This window comes from Hyposmocoma kahamanoa, unplaced genomic scaffold, assembly GCF_003589595.1.
Source record: "Hyposmocoma kahamanoa isolate Upper Pololo Valley unplaced genomic scaffold, ASM358959v1 212, whole genome shotgun sequence".
NCBI lineage: Eukaryota > Metazoa > Arthropoda > Insecta > Lepidoptera > Cosmopterigidae > Hyposmocoma > Hyposmocoma kahamanoa.
Genome location: NW_020653733.1, coordinates 961,102 through 968,861, shown reverse-complemented (window position 1 = coordinate 968,861; position 7,760 = coordinate 961,102).

Here is a 7,760-nt window from a genome sequence, read left to right as displayed (position 1 = left end):
TTTTTTAAGTCTTGCACTAGGAAACCCTGTGTCGCTGGTGCCATGGACACACATATAGACAACCACAAATTACATCAAAACTCACGAGAGAAATAAATGTGAGGTATATAAATATTACTCTCGGCTTGGGAATAGAACTCGGGTATGTCTGCATGGTAACAGTTCGGCCGCGGAGGCCGTTCGTTCCACTTGTTTTTTTTATCATAAAATATGTTAAAGCTGCAACGTTAACATGATGGCGCTATTAATTTTGTTTGTATAATTGTTTAATACGATCTTCGACGTAAGTAGTACGAATGCAGCGCAATACAATTAACAAGCACCCTGTGCATTTTTGGTTAATCACTGGAAATTTTAACTTGGCAAATAAACCTCGTGGACGGTCAGAGCTTAAGGTGAACAATGACGAGTTGCGAGCTATTGTTGAAACCAATCCATGGCAAACAGTAGAATTAGCGGAATAGCCTACTTACTATACTTACATATTATTTCGTATACAATACCAGCTATTCCGATAAGCAGTTACCGTTGACCACAGCTAAAACAAAGTGTGACTAAATCACTGAATACGGTAGGGACTTCAACTGCAAGTGTCGGCTGCATTCGATGTGAATGATAGTCCAAGAATCAAAAGCGCTGCAATACAAAGATACGACGCAAGCACATAGAAAGATTCGAGCGTCTGTTGGTTCGTTCCGTGGCTTAGGTGGTATAGCGCCTGACACGGTATGCTAGAAGACGGCGGTTCGAATCCAGCAGTATCGAAGGATTTTTCTCTGAGTGTTCGATCTTTGTAAATAATTATTACAAACTAGTGGAGTAATTTCACATAAAAAATAATTGAATATAAATTCAATAAAAATTTAAACAACTACATAGTTACGTAGTTGTGTAGTGTAATAGAGCATTTACTATAAGTTAACTTATTTTAAATTTATTACCATTACCTTTATTACCATTATACCATTTATTATTATGAACACAGTAATGCTGACATTGCTTCCCTGGACGAATTCTTTCACATGGAGCTCTCCTGCTACTTAAACTGCTACTATTCAACATTTTTATAAATTTTTAACCGACTTCAAAAAAGGGAAAGGGTTCTCAATTCGTCTACTATATTTTTTGTGTATATTACGCGAATTACTCCGACCAAATTTTAAAAAAATATTCCACCTCTAAGCGCGTTCGTTTTCGTATTCGAATTTTTTTCGAATTTTTTTTCGAAAATTGAATTCGTATTCGTTCCGAATCCGAGACTAAGCAAATCTAGAAAACTCGGATGTCGCTTGTGCACTAAGTCCGATAAAATACGAATATCGATTGTACACCTAGAGATGAAATGAAGCCTGTGACATTTCGGACCCTCATTGAGCTGATACGAATCCGACGTCGTGCGCAAACGCTCTAAGGGTGGCAAATTGGGGTATGAATCAGGTTTATTGGATTCCATCCATTTTCCATTAGCCGATTTTGATTCCCAGTTTGCTACAAGACGACACAGAAAAGCAATCTTGTCGTATCTCGAAAAATAGAACTTGTAAAAATTCTATTTGCATTTTTTTGTGTGTTTCGTTAAATATAGACATCGTATAATAAAACAATATGGTCGTAACAACATAGCTTCTAGACCAAAAACTGCGGATTTTTTTCTTATTCTTAATATATAAAAAAGTAATTTTCTCAAGTTTTCGAGACACGACAAGATTGCTTTGCAAAAGTACTAGTAACTAATGCTTAGATATTTTTTAATCCATCGGCGCGGGCGTCGTCATCTAGGTACTTTTAGGAACGTTGCATTATACGAAAAAGTATCATATAATAATATATAAATAAACTTTTAATGAAGTGAAATGCAATCACAACTAACATCAAGATTGGTTTTACCCAATAGTACCACTAATAACGATAATAATGTGCCAAACAATCACACCAATTACCAAGCCCCAAATAAGGGAATTGTACTACTTACTAGAAATACTAATTGCAAAAGTTCGTGTCCCATGTTGACTCTACCCACCGGGACGATAACCCGGGATCTTCTTATTTAGCGCCCGCAATGCTAACCGCTGAATCACTAATGTCGTCAAAGTGTTGTTCTGGAAATAATTTTCAAAATCCTCGTCTTTCATGAGGCTCTGTTTAAGGTTAAGTTTAATTAAAATATTGCAAACCTTGAAACTGCCCTGCGGCAATATGGACGGATGATCTAAGAAAGGTTGGTGGCGGCAGCGGCAGCGGTAGGATGCGGGCGGCACAGGACCGAGTGAGTTGGCGTGCTCAAGAGAAGGCTTATGTCCAGCGGTGGACGCGTCAAAGCCGATAATGAGACGTTGAAACAGCTTATTTTACCACAAATATAAAATAAGATTTGATAAAAAAGATTCAGTTCAATTTTTAAATAAATACCGGCACATTTTGCAGAACGCTACTACAAACCCCAAAAGACTGACCGGTTATTTTACCTTTTGTATTTTAGGTGTAATTTGAAAATAAAATTAGTCGACTGTCATTTTTTTCATTAACTTGTTTTCAACGTCCTACTATACGGGTTTGTCGAAAGGCTCAAGGTTAATTTTGCATTCTTGTGAATTTCGTTAGTTGAAAAAGTTTTTTGTGACTCATTCTTAGTATTGGTTTGACAAGGTTTATCACCCTCTTTACTGGTTCCTAGCCACTTACTATTAAAATTTTGAATCGTTCTCGAATTTCTTTTTCCTTCCACTCTTTCTTTATTCTTACGTTGCTTTTTTCTCATGTGGGGTAAAGCGGCAGATATACAAACCATATTTGTGTTACAAAAACGAGTGATTCGTTCTATGTACCGTTTAGGTTCTCGGGTTTCTCTCAGAGAAAAGTTTAAGGAGACTGGTATCATGACTGTGGCATCGCAGTACATTGACTCAAATATTTTGTATGTCCGTAAAAATATACCTAATTTCAATAAGAAAGAAGATATCCGTAATATTGATCTTAGAACTAAGTCCAATCTCACGGTACCACGATTTCGTCTAACTAAGGTAAACGATTCTTTTATGGGGAACTGTATACGTTTTTACAATAAGATTCCGGAGCATTATACTCAGATCATCATTTTCTAAGTTTAAAAGTTACATTAAAAATATTTTAATTGAAAAGTATTTATTAGATAAAGATGTTTGGAAAGTCAACATGAATCTAGATTCCACACAATTATGATTTAAAGTGTATTCCATAGCATTTAAGTTTAATTGCAAAGAGCAGTCTCTAGAGTTTGTTGCTCATTCTTCTGAGGGAGGTCAGCGTTATCTGGTCCGTCCCAAAAGTATCGAACATTTTTCAGGAAAAATACTTTTATTGAACTTATCGGTACCATACATTAGTACTCTTCAAAATAACACCCTTCAGCATCGATGCACTTTTGTAGGCGAGTTTTCCATGCCCGGAAGGCCCCCTGGAAGACGTCAACGGGTAGGTCCTTCAGCGCCCTCGTCGTAGCTTCTTGGATGTCCTTAATTGTGCCCCAATGCTTGCCTTTGAGCTTCGACTTGATGCTGGGAAACAAGAAGAAGTCTGCCGGGGCGACGTCAGGACTGTAGGGAGGCTGCGGGACCAGCGGGCTTCGTCGGTCACCTCTTCCCTTCCGTCACGGAACATCTTGTGCCACTTCCTGACCGAGGATTCGGACAAGGCTTTGTCCTTGAAGGCCTGTTTAATCATCTCGTTGGTTTCCACAATATTTTTGCCGAGTAGAACACAAAATTTCACTGCGTACCTCTGTTCTAACGGATCCGTCATCGCGCTACTTTTAAAAACTTCGACGAGGTGTCGTTTAGAGCTCTACGCGAACGCACGTCCTGTCGCTCCAGGTGCTCGGAGCCAACTGTGACCGATCGCGCTGTATCGGCTAGATCCCCCCACCACTTTCTGTTGCCAAGCGGAGCGCTTCCCGCCGTTCGGCAACACTCCCAAAAAAAATGTTCGATACTTTTGGGACGGACCCTGTATGAACGAGCAGTAGCTTAAAAAATGACGTTTTCAAGTGTAAAAATTTTGCCTATGGAATAAATGATTATTTGACTTGTACTTAGAGATGTCACGAATAATGATTTGACCTAATACCGAATACCAAATATTCGGCCTCGTTCTCGGCCGAAGCGCCGAATATTCTGTTGCCGTATGTTCGGCGTAAGATCTGTGCATTTTCCGCGCGACCTGTTACGACCTGTCTCATTGACCTGCGTGCGAAGGCAACGCGGTTGGGGTGTTTTTGTTGAAAAATGACAAAGACTCAATAGATGACAGTTTCTAGACTTGTTTTGAAGAAGTCGCTACAGATAATATGCAAAATGATGAGGATGTGGAGAAAAGTTCTATTGCACGTGAAATTGATTTATATTGAAAACTGTTCGACTAGATCGGACCGCAGATTCTTACAAGCGGTGGTCAGCAAACGCAAAGCAGTATCCAAGCCTGTCATTGCCATTTATCTATCGTTTCCTGGCAGGAGTGTTTATAGCGAGAGGCTAGTTTCAAAAGCAGGAATTGTTTATGAGGAAAAGCGCAATCGTTTGTTACCAACCAATGCTGAAAAAAATGTTTTCATTCATCGCAACCTGCCACTGATTGATTTTAAGTGCTAAAGCGATAATTTGTTATTAAAACACAAGATACGTTTTGAATAATATGTGGTTTTTCATTATTTGATATTCGGTATTCGGCCGAATACTTGTAATAATCGGCCACTTTTTAATATTCAATTAAAGCAAGTGGCCGGATAGGCCGAATACCGAATAGTAGCCAAATATTCGTGTCATCTCTAATCACTACCATCAAAATTCTCAGAACGAGACGACATGCTCATAGATCACCCTAAAACTCAAACGTCACGTGATTTACTGTTTTTAAATCATTAGATGTACATACCTAGGTAGGGTCCGTTTGGGCCCTTTTCTTTCACTAAGGTTAGGCCACAGTGCTACATCAGAAACAGGTTGCTCTGAGCCCCGACTCTGTCTATCCCGCCTGTGGGAGTAGGGCATAATACTCGCGCCTCACATACCTCAACTACCCTTTTCATACAGCTTCCTTTATTCTTGTCACTTCGGATCCCAGTCTTTTCGTGGATATCACTGATCTGGTCAATGTAAGTCCTTCTGAGACGTCCTCTTAAAACCGTTCCATCCACATTCGCATCATAAATCTGTTTGGTAATTCTACATGCCCAAACCACCTCAATATACATTTCTTTATTCTAGTCACCACATTGAGACTCCACTGACATCATATTGTAATGTAGATAATATTTATTTGTTATTCTGCTAAAATCTAGTTGCAACGGCAGTGAGTTTTAATAGAATGTCGGCGGAGTGCCAGTGATGACATTCGTTTATTCAATTATTAACAGCAATCGATTTGCCTCACTAAAACAATGCAACGGCTATTCTCACATTCGGTGTTCTCAGCCTAATTACCATAGCCATTGTTTTTTCTCGCTTAAAATACCCAATAACATTGAAATATGTACAACTTTAAGCTTAACGGCATTAGAATAGACAAAGTAGTTTTCGAATTATTAAGACACAAATATTTTATGCAAACGGTAATTCTATATATATAATATTGATTGAAGGAGAAAAAGTGGATCAAGTGAAAGAGTTTGTGTATTTGGGTTCTACGTTTACGTGTGATGGAAAAAGTGAAAGAGACATTGAAAGAAGAGTGAACGCAGGGAATCAGGTGAATGGTGCCTTGCATTTTTTTTTTTTTTTTTTTTATACATGACAGGCAAATGACTCCACTCCACCTGATGTTAAGTGGAAAGTGGTATCCAAACGCGAAGGAACCTAGTGCAGCGATGAAACCCTCACTGCACTAGCCACCTCCACCCTGCCTGCCTACAATATGCCTCTTCACGCCTCGTTTGAAGGACCCCATATCATAAGAGGGAGGGAAGACATGTGCCGGAAGGGAGTTCCATTTGTCAACCGTGCGGCAGAGAAAGGAGCCACCAAACCTTTTAGTACGCGATGGAATGCGTAAAATTAACTTAAATGCATACCTTCATGGGCAGCCAGAAAGTGTCTAAAAAGGCACGATTGGCTGTGCATGGGGGGGTGCTGGTTCCTACACTTATGTATGGTAGTGAACGTTGGGTTTGGCAGTAGAAGCATGAAAGTAGAATTAATGCAGTAGAAATGAGAGCTTTGAGGAGTATGGCTGGAGTGACTCGGATGGATAAATTACGGAACAGTGTGATAAGAGAGCGTTGCGGCGTGGAAGAAGATATAGTGACAAAGACAGAGAAAGGGATGCTTAGATGGTTCGGACATGTAGAGAGAATTAATGAAAGAAGAGTGACGAAACAGATTTATAAGGCGAGTGTGAGCGGGCAAGTTGGTATGGGCCGACCAAGGAGAACTTATCATGACCAAATCGAGGCCATCCTAAAGAAGGGCCAGGTCAAGAGTACCCTTAACCGACGAGCGTGTATGAAAGCATGCGTGTTGGTGAGGCGAAAGAAATGTGTCAGGACCGTAGCAAGTGGAAGACTGTTGTCTGCCTACCCCGATGGGAAAAAGGCGTGAAGTATATGTATGTATATGTGTAATAATGTAGCCTTGGATACGGCATATCTTAATTTTTATTTAGTTGAAAAGCAATTTAGTCTCCAAATCATTATTTTTTAATGTCAATTAATTAGTAGACTACTTACGCCGACGATATACAATCGACTACCATCGACCAGATTACCAAAAAATTGCAATGGCTTTTGAATACAAGATCGATGAGTAGCCACTGAGAAGCCCCTACTTTTAACTTTTAGCCGAGTACCAAACGTACGAAACCACATGAGATGATTTAAGATTAGCAGATTTGGAGCCCTGAAAAAACCTATGTAATGTCAACGGTCGTACGTAAAGGGAGGCGATATAAATAAAAACAACAGAAGTTTGTTGCTTTGAGCGTCCGGTGCGGGTCAGTGGACCTTATGTCACTTTCCAGTTTCGATATTGCACCACGTTAATCGTTTTAACCAGAAGAATAAGAATCGATCAAATATGATTCGTTATAGCAATTTAAGAATGAACGGGGTGTGCTTGCGCTCGGTTCAATGAGCGTTTATGTAATAGATTTTAACATTGGATAGTTAGTAGCAGTAGAGCTCCTTGTGAAAGAGTTCGTCCAGGGAAGTACTGCCATCTTACCCATTTCTATCGCTAAGCAGCAATGTGACCTTTACTATGTTTCTGTTTTGAAAGGTGCTGATGAAATGGTGCAGACACACGAGACTTGTCAACATGTATCTCAGGCTGACAGCCGCAGTGTTCCTCAGAGCTTTGCGATTTAAAGCTCTGAGTGGCGCTGCAATTGCTGTTGATAGGCGTGTCGTTTAACACTAGGCACATTTAATATTAAAACTAAAGATCTGACAACATTTTATCCTGAATTTGTTTTGTATTTGCAACGGTTTTAAATCATAATTGCGCGGGTAAAAAAGTAAGGCGTTATATGTATGTACTTAACACTTTCTTCTATTGTCCAACAATTTAGAATCGAATTGAAGCTTTTTTGTATAAGTTTTAGTAGAATGCTTGATGGAGCTTCAAGTTCGATTCTCATCTAGGACCTACACCACCAAGCCCTTTTGAATCACCTACGGTTCAGATATTAACTAGGTAATTAAAAGTCACTTTAACAAAGATGGAAAATAATGCGCTGTAACTTAAAATCCCCAACCCACATTAAGCTGGCGTGGTGTATAACTTCTTATTACCTTT